The sequence below is a fragment of the Gigantopelta aegis genome, chromosome 9 (genome assembly GCF_016097555.1).
Source record: "Gigantopelta aegis isolate Gae_Host chromosome 9, Gae_host_genome, whole genome shotgun sequence".
Lineage (NCBI taxonomy): Eukaryota > Metazoa > Mollusca > Gastropoda > Neomphalida > Peltospiridae > Gigantopelta > Gigantopelta aegis.
The window spans coordinates 12,683,980-12,701,589 of record NC_054707.1 but is presented as its reverse complement, the minus strand read 5'-3'; the positions used below and the strand labels follow the sequence as shown (position 1 = coordinate 12,701,589).

Here is a 17,610-nt window from a genome sequence, read left to right as displayed (position 1 = left end):
CAATCATAGGTGTCCGTTTAACATAGGTTTCACTGTGGTACAATCTGACCTGCATTACACAAGCACCTGGCTTGGCACAATTATAGGTGTCCGTTTAACACAGGTTTCATTGTGGTACAATCTGACCAGCATAAGCACCTGGCTTGGCACAGTCATAGGTGTCCATTTAACACAGGTTTCACTGTGGTACAATCTGACCTGCATTACATAAGCACCTGGCTTGGCACAGTCATAGGTGTCCGTTTAACACAGGTTTCACTGTGGTACAATCTGACCTGCATTACATAAGCACCTGGCTTGGCACAGTCATAGGTGTCCGTTTAACACAGGTTTCACTGTGGTACAATCTGACCTGCATTACACAAGCACCTGGCTTGGCACAGTCATAGGTGTCCGTTTAACACAGGTTTCACTGTGGTACAAATTGACCTGCATTACACAAGCACCTGGCTTGGCACAGTCATAGGTGTCCGTTTAACACAGGTTTCACTGTGGTACAAATTGACCTGCATTACACAAGCACCTGGCTTGGCACAGTCATAGGTGTCCGTTTAACACAGGTTTCACTGTGGTACAAATTGACCTGCATTACACAAGCACCTGGCTTGGCACAGTCATAGGTGTCCGTTTAACACAGGTTTCACTGTGGTACAAATTGACCTGCATTACACAAGCACCTGGCTTGGCACAGTCATAGGTGTCCGTTTAACACAGGTTTCACTGTGGTACAAATTGACCTGCATTACACAAGCACCTGGCTTGGCACAGTCATAGGTGTCCGTTTAACACAGGTTTCACTGTGGTACAATCTGACCAGCATAATACAAGCACCTGGCTTGGCACAGTCATAGGTGTCCGTTTAACACAGGTTTCACTGTGGTACAATCTGACCTGCATTACATAAGCACCTGGCTTGGCACAGTCATAGGTGTCCGTTTAACACAGGTTTCACTGTGGTACAAATTGACCTGCATTACACAAGCACCTGGCTTGGCACAGTCATAGGTGTCCGTTTAACACAGGTTTCACTGTGGTACAATCTGACCAGCATAATACAAGCACCTGGCTTGGCACAGTCATAGGTGTCCGTTTAACACAGGTTTCACTGTGGTACAATCTGACCTGCATTACATAAGCACCTGGCTTGGCACAGTCATAGGTGTCCGTTTAACACAGGTTTCACTGTGGTACAATCTGACCTGCATTACACAAGCACCTGGCTTGGCACAGTCATAGGTGTCCGTTTAACACAGGTTTCACTGTGGTACAATCTGACCTGCATTACACAAGCACCTGGCTTGGCACAGTCATAGGTGTCCGTTTAACACAGGTTTCACTGTGGTACAATCTGACCTGCATTACATAAGCACCTGGCTTGGCACAGTCATAGGTGTCCGTTTAACACAGGTTTCACTGTGGTACAATCTGACCAGCATAACACAAGCACCTGGCTTGGCACAACCATAGGTGTCCGTTTAACACAGGTTTCACTGTGGTACAAATTGACCTGCATAATACAAGCACCTGGCTTGGCACAACCATAGGTGTCCGTTTAACACAGGTTTCACTGTGGTACAAATTGACCTGCATTACATAAGCACCTGGCTTGGCACAGTCATAGGTGTCCGTTTAACACAGGTTTCACTGTGGTACAAATTGACCTGCATAATACAAGCACCTGGCTTGGCACAGTCATACATGTGTAGGTGTCCGTTTCACTGTGGTACAAACTGACCTGCATAACACAAGCACCTGGCTTTGCACAATCATAGGTGTCCGTTTAACACAGGTTTCACTGTGGTACAATCTGACCAGCATAACACAAGCACCTGGCTTGGCACAACCATAGGTGTCCATTTAACACAGGTTTCACTGTACATAATGATGTGCTAATGGATATTTTGTAACTTAATGGTAATCAATAGAATACACAAACACCATCTTTCACTCATCACAGAAAGAATTTATCTTCTTGGGATAATGAATCGATCGTTCTTGGTGTCCACATTGAGTTACCTCTCGTTAAACCGGAACTCTGCAGATCATCTACTGTATAGAGGATCTGGTATTTGTTGGCCTTTCTCTTAGAAAAGAAATATTTAATAACACCTAAGCTCATTTTAAATTATGCAACCCCTGGAAGTACCCACAGCAATTGGCAATGCCGTGGAGATTTTTAATTCTTCACAACACTTTTCTTTTTGCTGTGAACTACATGTATATTCCATCTTTTTTCTACAGCATGCATTTGTCGTAGACATTTCCTAAATTACATGGGTTTGTTACGGTTATTTTGTGTTTAACATCTGCTTAATTATCAACACTTATCAAGAGAGTGGATTTTATTTATGTTTTTGTTTTTGTTTAATGACATCACTGGAGCACACTGATTAATAATTCAGTAGTTATTGGATGTCAAACATTTGATAATTCTGACTCGTAGTCATCAGAGGAAACCCGCGCTACATTTTTTTCTAATGCAGCAAGGGATCTTTTACATGCACTTTCCCACAGACAGGAAAGCACACACCACGGTCTTTGTCCAGTTGTGGTGCACTAGGTGGATCCCATGACAGAAACACCTCAAGCGAGCATTCAACCAACCGAGCTAAATCTCGCCCCCAAGAGAGTGGAAATCCACTGCTGCCACACAAAATCTGGAATTCAAGGGCTATTTTATATGGTCTTTCTGTTGACAAGACAGTAAATATCGTAGTCTTTGATGAACCAATTGTTGGACATTTGTTTGGATGGGAAATATCTTGAACCCATTCTCAGGTCAATCAGTCCTATGACATCTGCGGTGAGTACTCTGCCACTGAGACTGGTACATGTATGTCAAAGGTGTGGTATGTGCTGTGCTGTCTGTGGGAAAGTGGATACAAGATATTTGACATCCAGTAGCCGAAGATCGATAAATCAATGTATCTAGTGGTGTTATTAAACAAACAAACGTTAACTGTTCATTAATAGTCAACATACATGTAGCTCCATTACAGTGCTTTTTGAAAATGTTTGTATCAATTTTTATTTGTTCATGTATCTAATATTAACATGTAGTAAATTTTCATTTGGGATGGGGTGTTGTTAAACCATTCATTCATTCATTTCTTCGTTCATTCATTCATTTCTTCGTTCATTCATTCATTTCTTCGTTCATTCATTCATTCATTCATTCATTCATTCATTCATTCATTCATTCATTCATTCATCCATCCATCCATCCCATCCATCCATTCATTCATTCATTCATTTATTTATTTCCTGTCATGATGGGAGTAAACGGAAGCTGTTATTTCCTGGATTAGAAAGATATTCATTCATTCTTTCTTTCATTCATTCATTTATTCCATCCATCCATCCATCCATCCATCCATCCATCCATCCATCCATCCATCCATCCATCCAACCATCCATTCATTCATTCATTCATTTCTTTCCTCTCATGATGGGAATAAACGGAAGCTGTTATTTCCTGAATTAGAAAGACAGTGTTCATTCATTCATTCATTCATTCATTCCATTCATTCATTCATTCATTCATTCATTCATTCATTCATTCATTCATTCATTCATTCATTCATCCATTCATCCATCCATCCATTCATTTCTTTCCTTTATTAATGGAGTAAATGGAAGCTGTTATTTCCTGGATTAGAAAGACAGTGTTCACCGATCAACATACACTGTTTGTCTGCTCTCTCGACTGTCAGATTGTCGTCTACGCCTAAAGGCATACAACATTTGTCATGGCAGAAAAGAAAAAAGTCCCTGAATACTAAAATAGGGCATATATTTATTTTTAAAAAACCCAAAACTGCTGTTTGGATGTTTCATTAAGTACTTCCTATTCAAACATCCACCATTTCAGGACAAAAGTCTATGGGCGTCATGTCGAGACATTTTCTACAGACGTTTTTATTATCTTTCCGGTTTCCCAATTCCAATTTTACAAAGAAAAATGGCACTGCCACAAAATCAATACCGTCTGAACAAATTACACCACTCTCTTCTGTTGGAAGTTCTCCAGGGAAATCTTTGCCCTTGACGAGCCTAAAAGAGAATGATGTTCCCTCAGCACTGACTGGCTATAACCAGGGATGGTTAATGTTCCTCGTTTGTAATTCATTCCAAGAAGATGGCCTCATCATGTTGAGTGGCTAATTGAAGGTGTCTTCAGGTCGCTTGTATTTGCTCCATATTTCATTGACCTTTAAGTTTTTATTATTATTATTTTATTTTTTATTTTCGTGTGTGTGAGTGAGTGTGTGATGAGCAGTGTTATTGTGATTATCACTGGGGATTCTGGCTAAACTAGATTCAGGACACGATATTTCACGAGAACCGTTGTTCTATTCGCATGTTGGTTAAGCAACTTTAAAATCACAAGAACCGACAATCGGTTACATGGTGAACAATTACATTCTAAAATTGAAAGTACCATATATCAGTAATAAAAGTAAAAATAGTTTATGTTTTTGAACCACCAATGTAGCACAGAACCATATAGTTAAGTGTTTTAGGATTAGGTAGGCCTAACTCATCGGTTACGAGAACTATATTCACGTAACCAAACAATCGTTTACCTAAATAAAAATCACGTGAACTGACTTCTGGTTACCTAAGATTGTGAAATATTGTCCCCTGCAGATTTAGGCCTGAGGACAGATACAATGTTCCACTATAAACAGAGTGTTGGATTATACAAATGGCATGTCTATAATATAGTAATAGTAATAGTACACAAGGTCTTTTTAACAGGTTCTAATCATTCTGACTGGTTCTCCTCTTTTAGTTTGTACTGCTGACCACCCTCTTTGTACTTACCTGATTACCTGATTCCACATTTCACAAGGATCTTTTTGCACTCAGGTCTACAGGGTTCGAACTTAAGAATTTTTCTCCTATGGCAATTTTAAAAATAATTGCCATGATTGAAACGACCCTCGGATGTCAATTTTGAGCTCGCGTTTAGCAATTTTGTTAAAAGTGACATTTGCAGCAAATAAACAGGACTAAAAGGTTATTTTGTTGTATGTAGACATATTTCAAATGTGCAAATGTTAAATATTGGCAGATACTGTACACAAGGTGTATACATTTTGCCATTGTTGAGGAACTTTACCAGTGGCACAAAAGTGCCGTCGGTGATGCTCTCTACCTATGGCAATTTATATTTCAATGACGGCAATTGCTGTTGGTGTCGTCGTAAAGTTAGAGCCCTGGGTCCAGTCGACTACCATACATACAGATTGTGGCAAATATTGCATACAAAGATGAATTCCATAAATACAACCATAATGAAGGCCACCATCTTTTATATTTGTTACTTAACACATAAGGGCTATATATATGTGATTACTGGCTATCTACAATGACGGTTGTATTTGGGGGAAGCCTATGTAAGGCTACCATCTTTTATATTTGTTACTTCACACAGAAGGGCTATATATACATGATTGCTGGCTATCTACAATGACGGTTGTATTTGGGGGGGAAGCCTATGTAAGGCTGCCACACTCTATCTAATCTTTCCTGTGAGTATAGCATGGATTATATCTTTATGTGTAGTGGCAGTCAAAAATCAAGTGAAAGTTTTACCAGTTAAAGTTTGTTAATCTGAATCATCTGGAAACATTTGGTAATTTTGACATATAGTCTTAGAGAAGAAACCCGCTACATTTTTCCATTAGTAGCAAAGAATCTTTTATATGTACCAACCTACAGACAGAATAGCACATAGCACAGCCTTTGATTTACCGGTCATGATGCACTGGCTGGAACAAGAAATAGCCCAATGGGTCCACTGACTGGCATCGATCCCAGACCAACCATGTGTCAAGCGAACACTTTAATACTGGGCTACATCCAACCCTCGATAAACCAGTTTAAGAATAAAGCCAAATGCTTACATTTTCAATGATGCTAAATTTCATAGACTTGTTGATTACACTATATCAAATTTATTGTTTCTAAGAAACATGTAATGGCTACAAGTATAAGCTGACAAATAACAATAAGTCCCCACAGAATCATTTCAAAATAACAGTAATAATGGTTTGTGATAAACAGGGTGAGACATGCATTCTGCAATTATCAGTTTGTTTGCATGTTGTGTCAGTCACCTTGTAAACCAAGTATCAAAATATGATATATACTAGATCTATGTAGGGGAGCAATGTAGCCCAGTGGTAAAGCGCTTGCTTGATGCGCAGTTGATTTGGGATGGATCCACGTCGGTGGGCCCATTGGGCTATTTCTCGTTCCAGCCAGTGCACCATGACTGGTATATCAAATGCCATGGTATGTGCTATCCTGTCTGTGGGATGATGCATATAAAAGATCCCTTGCTGCTAATCAAAAATAGTAGCCCATGAAATGGCAACAGAGGGTGGTTTTCTCTCTCAATATATGTGTGGTCCGACGCCATATAACCCGTAAATAAAATGTTTTGAGTTTGTCATTAAATAAAACGAAAAAAAGAAAAAAAGAAAAAAGAAGATCTATGTAACCTATGCTAGAGTTGAGGAAAGTTCAGATTTGGTGGGGAGTCTTTCCCCTCAAAGTATGATAGCCGAGTAGATAGCCAGCCCTAGTTAGCTGTTCAGGCTGTATAAACGGCCACCATGTATATATCCACTTCTGTGTTAAGTAACAAAAGCTGGAACCTAATTCACAAAGGTCTCTTAGGCTCTGTTAGACAACAAATCATCCTTTTTACTAGTCTTTTAGCATTGCACTGTGAGATCGCAAAGTTGCAAGAGTTTATTGAATTAGGCCCCTGGTAGCTTCCATTACTGTTTTTTTTTTTATGGAATTCATCTTGGTACACAATAGTTAGCTCAGTCTGTGTAGGGTAGTTGACTGGACCCGACCACAAAAAGATCCTTGTGAAATGCAGCAAAGGAGTAAAAAGCCATCAGAATGATTAGAAATGGTTAAAAAGGTGTCCATTGTTTATTACTATAAACTGGAGGAAACATTGCGTGTGTATTAATTTTGCGTTGTTCGCAACCAACCTAAAGTCGCAAAATATATAAGCACGCATTATTTTCACACACATTATTTTTTACAGATGGTCATTCGCGAATTTTAAACGACGAAGGTCCTTATTTGTGAAACAAACACATCGCAATATTAATCTGGTTTACAGTATATTATACATACCCTTTTGTTAAAAACCAAATAACCATATTTTAAAATATGCAGGTGTTTTTGACAAACACTGCTTTCGTTTCCTTTCCTGTTGACAAACAACATCCTTGGGTGGCATTAAACCAAGCATTCCTTTCTTTTTCAGATGTTTTAAATCCATTGAGCATTGACATCCAAGTGTCAGACTAAATTACGATTACTTGTTAATGCACATTTAACCAAATCTAATGACATGCATGCAGGTTTTATCAAATTCTGTAACACCACAGATTTTTCTACATGTCTCAGCAGACCAAGTAATCACCATACTCTCCTGTTGTCTAATGTCCCCTTTTAAATATCTAACGAAGGCATTACCCTTTCATGCAAGTTCAAGTGGAAAAACTGATGCATTGAATCATAGCTTATAGCAAATACATTTACAAAAAACCCAAGGTTTTACGGAGAAGAAAAAAATGTGTGTGAAGCAAATAGCATGTAATTTTTTGTGTGCCCTTCTGGTTAGAAAAGCAGAAATGAAGTTAGCGAACCTGCGAACCTGTCATTTGGTATTATGTAAAAGTAAGTTTAGTGAAGTATTGATTAACGCAGCAGAGCCTTGGGGTTGTAACACTGGCAATGTGGTGAAAGACAAACAAGTTAAATTACATTTTCAGCTCATTGTATCGAGGGTAGGTTCAAAAAGGAGCAGTGGGGAGGGGTTGTGGGAGGAAATTTGATCCAAAGCAGTGATAAAATTAATCGATTGGCTTAATTTTTTTTTGTGTTGATGAAAATCCCAAAAGACCTATTAAATGCCACAGCAAATTATAGGAGCAGATCCAGGGTGAGGGTGATGGGTGTGTGCACCCCCCTTCAAATTTTGAACTATTCCCAAAAATTCTACTGTGAAGCAAATGAATATAATTAAATATTTTAGTTTTTAGTAATGTCTTTATTTGCTTGATCTTTTGAAAGATTATTGCCATTTATCCTATAACTTACCTATGATATCCATATCAAAAACTCATGTGATAATTTAGTGTATTAACCTGGTTAATAATGGTATGTAAAATTGCAAGGTCTCTAAGTAACGTGTAGGTGATGGGTCATTTGCTTACAAGCCAACAAGACTTGCATACCTGAGCATAACGTTTTCAAAGCTTTAGTTAAATGCATGACGTCAAACTAATTTATGCTAATCATGATGATGTCATATTACCAATGGTGGCGACTTTAGTGCTGTGATTTACTAAAAATTGTATTAAATGTTATTTTAGAAGTCTTATAGAATAAATAGAATTCGCTACTCGTTTTTTAATATGTAATATGTAAAATATCAACCTTGTCTAGTTAACATAGACTCGGTTGATATTTTCCATATTAAAAGATACTTGTGACGAATCCTCAATATAAAATGCATGTAATAATGTTCTTTTGAATATTGTATGTTCCCCTTTTAAATGATACACATCTTCCTAGATATACTGTAGGTGACCTTGTAAAAAAAAAAAAAAAGTAAAATGTTGCACTCCCTCTTTGGAAAAATTCTGTATCCACCCTTGGATTTTCTATATTAGTGATTGTCAAGATTCACACAGTTCATTTGTAATGAAATGTGAAGTAATTACAGACTGTAGTTATAACCAGATGGATTCTCCGGAGTGCCCTGGCCTGGAGGGAATGGCTGCCGTCATGGAGGTCTGGAGGTTATGCAAACACTGCAGGTTTCATGTCTTATAATAACCAGAGACCAGGCACCGGCACGGGTTATCCTCATCAATCAAACTTAAACACGTTCACAAAGTCTCCTGTTCTCAAAGGCTCAGCGGAAGAAATATTGAAACTTGTAATGATCAAACCTGTCTACAGAGGACACTTGAGATCTATACATACAGATGTGGATACGGGTAACCTGTTAACATCAGGGTCGTAGCTTGGTGGAAGAAACTTAAAGAAAATCCTAGTATCTTGCACCTTCCATGCTCATTCTTTGCAAGAATTCATCTACCCCCCCAAAACCCCCCCCCCCCAAAAAAAACAACCCCAAATTCCTAGCTATGACCCTGAGCATGCCCCTGTCCTCAAAAGGTTCAGGCCCTCTCCCCCCCCCCCCCCCCCCAGTCCAGGCCTCTGCCACCCAGCGACCAGATCCAGAGGTGAGATCTATACAGATAGAGTAAAACCTCTTAAAGCAACCACTGCCTTTAAGTTGCAACCTTACTGTAATTTTGAAATCTGTAATAACAGATCAAATTAACCTGTATAATACAGTCACCTGTCTTAAGAAACCACTTTCGTTGCGTTACAGAGACTTAATTTTTGCATTTACCACATGTTTGATGGTGTTGCAGTAACCTGTAAGTTACGATACCTGTGTACAAAGATTAAAGGGCTAATGATAAAAAAAGAGAGAGAGGCCATATTCAATTTGATGAATCACGCTGGATATTGGTGTGAGAAAGTAGAGCACACAAAAGGTCATCTGTTTTACTGTGTCCACTCCGCTTGTGACAAATTACATTCAATAATGAATGATCCACATCCAGATGTGGTCCTAATTCATTTGACCTCGTCACGGGACAGGAGCCAGCTCAGTCAGTAGAGCGCTCGCTCGCCTGGGGTGCTTGCATCGTAGGATCGAATCACCTCAGTGGACCCATTCCCTGATTAAAAAAATTCCTGTTCCAGCCAGTGCCCAGAACTAGTATATCAAAGACTGTGATATGTGCTATCCTGTCTGTGGGAACATGCATCTAAACGACTGCTGATGAAAAAATGCAGGGAGCTTGTATATTATATATATTCTGCCAAAGACTTGATGGCACATGCAAACTGTGTCAAAACACAAAGCTTTTGTACTGCTGATAGAAAGATGACCTTAATTATATTTCTTATCACGTCAGTGAGAGACAGGCATGATGCAGGCCTAATCCAGCCGTGGTTAACGCTGGTAATGTGATATGACTTGTGTCAGAATTATTTTATTGAATATTAATACACCCTTTATGCAATGTCTCACTTCATTTGGCACATGTTTCATTATTAAATGTGTTAAGTTTCATCAAAAAATAAAAATATATAATTATATTTTAAAAAATCATCATTTGTAAAAGTTATTATTAAAAGCGTATGAAAATTGTATAATTTGTACTAAAAATATTACCGGGTACATGATAGATAGATATGTTTTGTGTTTCATCCCAAAAAACAAGAAGAAGAAAAAAAGTGACCGGTAATAAAAACCTCAAATTTTAAAAATAAATTCACTTAAAATAAGTAAGTCTACATCTGTTGTCATATGTAAATATTTGTCTACATGTAATATAATTGTGTATATACTGCTACTGATCACTGTGAGGTGGGAGTGATCAGATGCTAATTACAATTATGTATAATCCAAGGCTCCACCAGAGGATGGCGTAATTATGTTCGTGCCGACCGGAACATTAAATAATCATTAAATTTTCAATTATCACAATCAGCACATGCATAATCGCTTTACCAGACTGGTCAATGGGAGTGACTCAGTCTTGCTGGAAGTTTGCTAATTGAGACTTGCTAAACAATGGACAGTGTCATCTGATTCCATCCATCACTTAATGGCTGGTTTCAACATCATCTTAGCTTCTCCAACAAAGTCCTAGGGGGGATTGGAAGAGTCCATTTGTTCTTTTTAAAAGGGGAGTCAGGATTGTGAGTATTTATTAAACAACTTCCACAGCTGCACCTGGTTGTTTTCAAATGATTAACCTGCCTGTAATAAGAGTTGATGCGAGGTTATTAAAACATGTTGAAACCTTCATAAGAACACATCTCCCCCCAACATCTGAAGGCAATAGTTCTCACAGGCCACAGCCTGGCTGTCCAGAAACATTTATCATGCACCCCTTGATTTGAAAGTGAAAATGACAGCAGCCACATGGCAGGAATTCTGTGGGCCCTTCCTGTTGTCTTGGAGAAGCCTGTATCTGGCAGCTGAGGCCGACAGTGTGTGTGACTGTGTGTGTTAGTCCCAGTACCTATCTCGGTGTACCTATTTGAGCAGCGGCTACACCACACGGGGGAGGCAGGTCTCCCAGCTACTCGCAGGTACAGGCTTTACCGTACTCCAGGCCGGTACAGGCTGTACCGTACTCCAGGCCAGCAGCAGATGACAACAAAAGTTTCGAGGATTCTTTCCAAACTTAGGGCACTAGAATTACAACATTTATTTCTTAAAAGTAAGTGGAAAAAATGCATGATGTTGAACTTGATTACCTCACCTACACTAGAATCACTACATTTATTTCAACATTTATTTCTTAAAAGTAAGTGAAAATGCAGAATGTTAAACTTGATTGCTTCACTTACACTAGAATTGCAGTATTATTTCTTAAAAATAAGTGAAAATGCATGATGTTGAACTTGATTGCTTCATTTACACTAGAATAAGAATATTTATTTTTAAAAAGTAAGTGAAACTGCATGGTGTGGATTATTATAATGTATGCATCATTCAAGGTGTGTTAGAATTTACCTTTATGTATAAACACTATAAAGTTTGAGATCACAGTTAGGTTTATTGCATTTTCAGACAGAAGTACTGTTATTCAATAATGTGGTTATTTTGTGTTGAGAAAACACTGTGATTTACTGTAAAACAGTATTTTATTGTCAAAAATATTTTGGTATTGTTCATGAACATAAATGATATTATTGTGAACATTGCTAAAAGTAAACTGCTTGAATGTACCTGTAAATAGCTTGCATGTTTGCCAAGTTTTTTTTCTGGCAGTTTTTTTCTGATGAAAATTCTGTTTATTGAAAGATTAGAAATGTGTTGGAAACTGGGAAATTTTACAAATATTTGGCAGTTACTGGTATAAGGTGAACCGAGTGATAGACTTTTTCGAGTTCTTTTTGATGATTACATAATTATAATAAAAATGCAACTCCATAATTGTAAATGCATTATTAACAAGATGTCTGGGGATTTTTGTTTTGTTATGCGAGAACAGCTTGTTTTAATAGTAATTGATGGAACTAATCTATCAGTTAATTATTTTGAAAATTAATATTTTATTAAAAATTGTCTCATTACCAGTAATTTCATTATCAGGCTGTAAAATTAAAAAAAAAAAAAAAAAAAAAAAAACACCTCAAACTAATTTTGAGTGAATGATGCTGACTGTATTGTTGCGTTATTTTGCCAGCTGTAAAAACATATTCATTGACCTTAAGAACATAAATACATTGTATTACAGTGATAAATTTCCATTAAAATGTTCTAATTCATTCACCCTAGCTGTGATAAAGTCACAATCGAATGTTGCACTTGATTGATGGGGTAAAAACAATAGTTTGAGATCCACTACGCTGTCTGATTGGTTCCATCAGCCAGAGGTAATTGGTTGCATCATGCCTGGTAACCATGGTGACTGCTGTTGCAATAGAATTTATGATGGATCCAGCTATGCATGTTTGTCTCTTATTTGATTCCCATGCATTTTAGCAAACTGGTTCTTTCCAATGTCTGTTTACTGTTTTCTTTTTATTGTTATTCTTTTCATTTTTTAAATGCAGTGCTGTAGAATACGATGAAGTAGAACATTTGTCTTGGGTTACATACATTCTTTAATGATTTACAGTTTTATCCAAGACTATGAATAAAAAATTACCAAATCTGTGACATCCAATAGCTCTAATGGTTAATAAAGCAGTGTGATCTAGTGGTGTCGTTAAACAAAATAGACTTTAGCTTTTTAATGTTTACAGATTTTTATATTATTACATTTATTTAATTTTTTGTTGTTGCAAAATTGGTGTCCATGGTTAAATAAAATAAAGGTTTTGGATCCATTTTTTTCCTGTTGAAAATAGGTTGGGTATCAAATCCATATTAATATCTATCTGTCATACTATTTGCATTCTGAGCACTATCGTTGGCTTCTGTATGTGCGGTCTGTGAACCAGTCCTCCTGTAGCCCATTCCTCGTTTTCTTACAGATGTATGATGGGAAGACTACAGGTTTTCACATTGTAATTTTCAGGAAAAAGCAAATCCAGAACTGCAGAGCTCTGCCAATTTGATATGTTAAAAATTGGTCTGTATGCATACTTTTTCTGATTTGGCATTCAGGATTGTAAATAAAGTATTTATACTGTGCATAAGTACGTATTCATGAAGCTGAATTGGATAATATGGACATAATACCAAGAACTGTTTAGTTCTGGTACCTTAAATTCAGCAGTTATCAGCAACCACAATATGGTGGCCAGTATATAACAAGACCAAACGTAACACATTTTTAGAAAATTTTGCTGTAGAAGAATGGAGCTTTTGTGTGATCACATAAAGCAGATGTATATTTTTAAATGTTCTGTTATTTTGTCAATTACAATATCAGTAGTTTTGAGAAAATACCAGGCTTAAATTCTCTTTGATTTAAAAATAACTTACCATTAAGAAAGAAAAAAATGTGGGTTTGGATTTTTAATTTTCCACCAGAACGTTTTAATTAAGTTAGATGGATCTGTAAATATTGTAATAAAAAATACCTGGCCTTAATGATATTAAAGTTGAAATGATTATTTTTGTCAATCATTTTAATAACTTGAAGGCCAAATTGTTAGACACATTTGAGAAAAGAGTAAATTGTGTTTTGTTTGTTTATTATAGAGAGACTTCAGATTATTTAATGTCAATGTTCTAATTATCAATGATTAAAAAACACACAAGAAGAATAACAAAACCAAGCAATGAATATCTTTATACTCAGGTTTAATTAATTGCTCCACCCCTACAGCCCCAATTCGTTATTGACTTATTTATTGTCATCAAGTAAGAACTAAATGTATCCTTGAAGTTGGGCCTAGTAATTATCATATGATTACAATAGAATACAGCCTTTAAAGGGACATAACCTAGTTTTTAAACACTAAGGTATATTTATGACTGTTATAGCAGTTTGTGATAACTGAAATCATACTTTACTTAGATTTTATGGTTTAGATGATCAATTTCCGTACATTCGAAGTGTCTTTGGTCATCCTGATGGTTTTAATATCACAAAATGCATTTCTCATATTTTTAAAAACGCATGTGCGTCTGAGAAGTAACAGTTATGGAGTCAAGTTTTAGTCCGTTTTCAGAGGGTATTTCACCATTTCAAAGTCACAGACTCATGTTTCACTCAATTGTAACTTTATCCAAATGTGTTTCATGTTTGTAGATTAACTAAACTTAGTGTTAATTTTCACGGGTTGAAACTAGGGTCTGTCCCTTTAATCTTGTTGGGATTTTTAATTATAACAACGCCACGACCAGGGTACGTGACATGTAAATTAACCGTGGCTGTTTGATAGCTATAATATAAAATAATAAACTACATGTATGTATGTATGTATGGGAAGAGAGTCCTAAAGCCATGATAAATTCTGTTTTAGCAGTAATATGCTACTTCACCACAAGTATTTAATGATACCGTTTTTTTTAATTTTTTATTGTGACGTTTGGATCAAAACATGTAATTTGGTATTGATCAGGAAAAGAAAAAAATGGTCTTTAGCAGAAAGAAAGGAGAAACTGAAAAGACACTGATGTTTTTTGTTGTTGCTGTAATATCATTTGATAAAATGGCATCAGTTAAAATGGCATCAGGAATGGTGGAAGCAAATGAACATTGGTGGATAGGGGTGGAGGGGGGCTGGCTGACTGATTAAAACAGAGAATAAGAAGCACCAGTTTCTGAGGAGGTTCAAGGGAATCTTCCTGTATCTTTTTAAAAACTACAAGTCGATGTAATGAGATCCAATTTCCGGCATTCTGCAAGTAAAATTCATTGTGATGATTGCTGGTAAATGCAAATCCTTCAAAATGCAGTGGGCGGGATTTAGCTCAGTCGGTTGAGTGCTCACTTGATGTGCTAAATAAATAATTGTGTTGCAGGATTGAACCATCTTAGTGCATTCAACCTGATTGGGTTTTTTCTCGTTCCAACCAATGCACCACAGCTGGACAAAGGCCTTGGTATGTGCTTTCCTGTTTGTGGGAAAGTACATACCGGGTATAAAAGATCCCTTGATGCATTAGGAAACAATTCCTGTCCGTCCCTACACCCAGGACATGCCTGCGCTACAACAGCTTGTTCTGAATGTGCACATAAAACCCTATGACATGACATGACATAAGGAAAAATGTACTGGGGTTTTATCTATCTGATAACTATGTGTCAGAATTACCAATTGTTTGACATCCATTAGCCGATGATTAATTAATCGATGTGCTCCAGTGGTGTCGTTAAACAAAACAAACAAAACATGTTTTAAATGCACTTTTTATATTGTATAATTTGTGTATACACCTGTATACGCTGAATACACAAATACAACAGTCATGTACCATGTTTTTGGATCTGGTTTTGATATCTAAGCCTCACTTCAGCTAGATTAAACAAATAATACTTATAATTAAAGAGAAAAAGACAGTAACAAAACAAACAAAACAAGCAAAAACAAAATGTGCACAATATTGTCTTGCAAAAGTGCTGAAAGTTATCAATTTCTTCAAACTGTTATCACTTTTTGTATAAAATTAATCAGTTGGCTAATTTGGCTGCTGATACGAAATGAGTCATGGCTATATAAGCACAATGCAAGTGAGTAGAAACTGTATAACAACTAGAGGCACTGATTTTCCGTTTCAGATTTTTCCTTTTTCCGTTTCATAATGTTACAAATTCCGGGTTTTTCCGTTTCATTATTAAACAAATTCTGTTTTTGTTTCACTCACACACACACACACACACGCACGCACGCACGCACGCACACACACACTCATGTGCTCAGTGATGCAAATGAGCACACACACATACCAGTGGCATATAACATCATGGCAATGCCGCAAATGTTAAAAATTAATAAGCAAACATAACAATATGTCTTTCACTTGAGTAAATATCGGACAATTTTAGTTCACAATATTCAGTTTTTTCCGTTAAATCGCCGGGAATAAGCGAAGAAAACACGACTGGTAAAATGTCTAGATACTCTACATTAAACATTTGGCGTAACATACAAAGGTACTAGTGTCGTAGCGTAGCACAGGCAGATGTCGGTGTCCATAGTTTCCAGTTCGAAAAATTAATTTTAATTAATCAAATGTGCTATTTAAAGTTAAATAATGTTTTGGAAAAAAATCGGGAATTCCGTTTCAAATAGGTATTTCCGCGATTCTGTCTGCGATTCTGTGATCGCGGAAAATCAGTGCCTCTAAACAACTTGAGAACTGTAGGTCTGACGCAGCGTGTTGGTTTATCAAACATGCTGCATTACGCAGTATGAGTCGTGGTTATATAAACATGATGCAAGTGAGTAGAAACTGTGTAACATGGAGGACTGTATGTCTGACGCAGTGTGTTGGTTTATCAAACATGCTGCATTACGCAGTATGAGTCGTGGTTATATAAACATGATGCAAGTGAGTAGAAACTGTGTAACATGGAGGACTGTAGGTCTGACGCAGTGTGTTGGTTTATCAAACATGCTGCATTACGCAGTATGAGTCGTGGTTATATAAACATGATGCAAGTGAGTAGAAACTGTAACATGGAGGACTGTATGTCTGACGCAGTGTGTTGGTTTATCAAACATGCTGCATTACGCAGTATGAGTCGTGGTTATATAAACATGATGCAAGTGAGTAGAAACTGTGTAACATGGAGGACTGTATGTCTGACGCAGTGTGTTGGTTTATCAAACATGCTGCATTACGCAGTATGAGTCGTGGTTATATAAACATGATGCAAGTGAGTAGAAACTGTGTAACATGGAGGACTGTATGTCTGACGCAGTGTGTTGGTTTATCAAACATGCTGCATTACGCAGTATGAGTCGTGGTTATATAAACATGATGCAAGTGAGTAGAAACTGTGTAACATGGAGGACTGTATGTCTGACGCAGTGTGTTGGTTTATCAAACATGCTGCATTACGCAGTATGAGTCGTGGTTATATAAACATGATGCAAGTGAGTAGAAACTGTGTAACATGGAGGACTGTATGTCTGACGCAGTGTGTTGGTTTATCAAACATGCTGCATTACGCAGTATGAGTCGTGGTTATATAAACATGATGCAAGTGAGTAGAAACTGTGTAACATGGAGGACTGTATGTCTGACGCAGTGTGTTGGTTTAACAAACATGCTGCATTACGCAGCACGAGTCGTCTACAAGTGCTGGTAATTACTTACAGTAACGTGCATGTTTTTTCACCTAACAACAGCCGTGTATGGACTACAAACCTATATAGCTGTCAGCAAATCCCTCTTCTAACTGTTTTGTTATAAAGAGGTGGGGGAGGGGGACAGGGTAGGGGGTAAAAGGTGGAGGGGGAGGCTTTTCCAAGGTAACATTTGCCTGTAACTGAATCAGGTTAGTAAAGAGATGCTCCATGTGAGCTATTCTGAAATGCTAAAAATAAAGCATGATATGCATG

General features: G+C 37.3%; 1 protein-coding gene across 2 annotated transcripts in view; it reads left to right on the top strand.

Annotated features, from left to right (window-relative positions):
* The window catches only part of LOC121381277 (ras-associated and pleckstrin homology domains-containing protein 1-like), a 175,986-nt gene that overhangs the window by 80,424 nt on the left and 77,952 nt on the right, over nt 1-17,610 (top strand). Inside the window, exon 1 of one of the 2 annotated variants that reach the window (XM_041510523.1) lies at nt 11,124-11,357. The exons of the other annotated variant lie outside the window; for it this stretch is intronic. The gene's annotated coding sequence lies outside the window, so the exon portion shown is untranslated. Of the gene's footprint in view, nt 1-11,123; nt 11,358-17,610 lie in introns of those variants that run through there. 2 annotated transcript variants of the gene reach the window in all.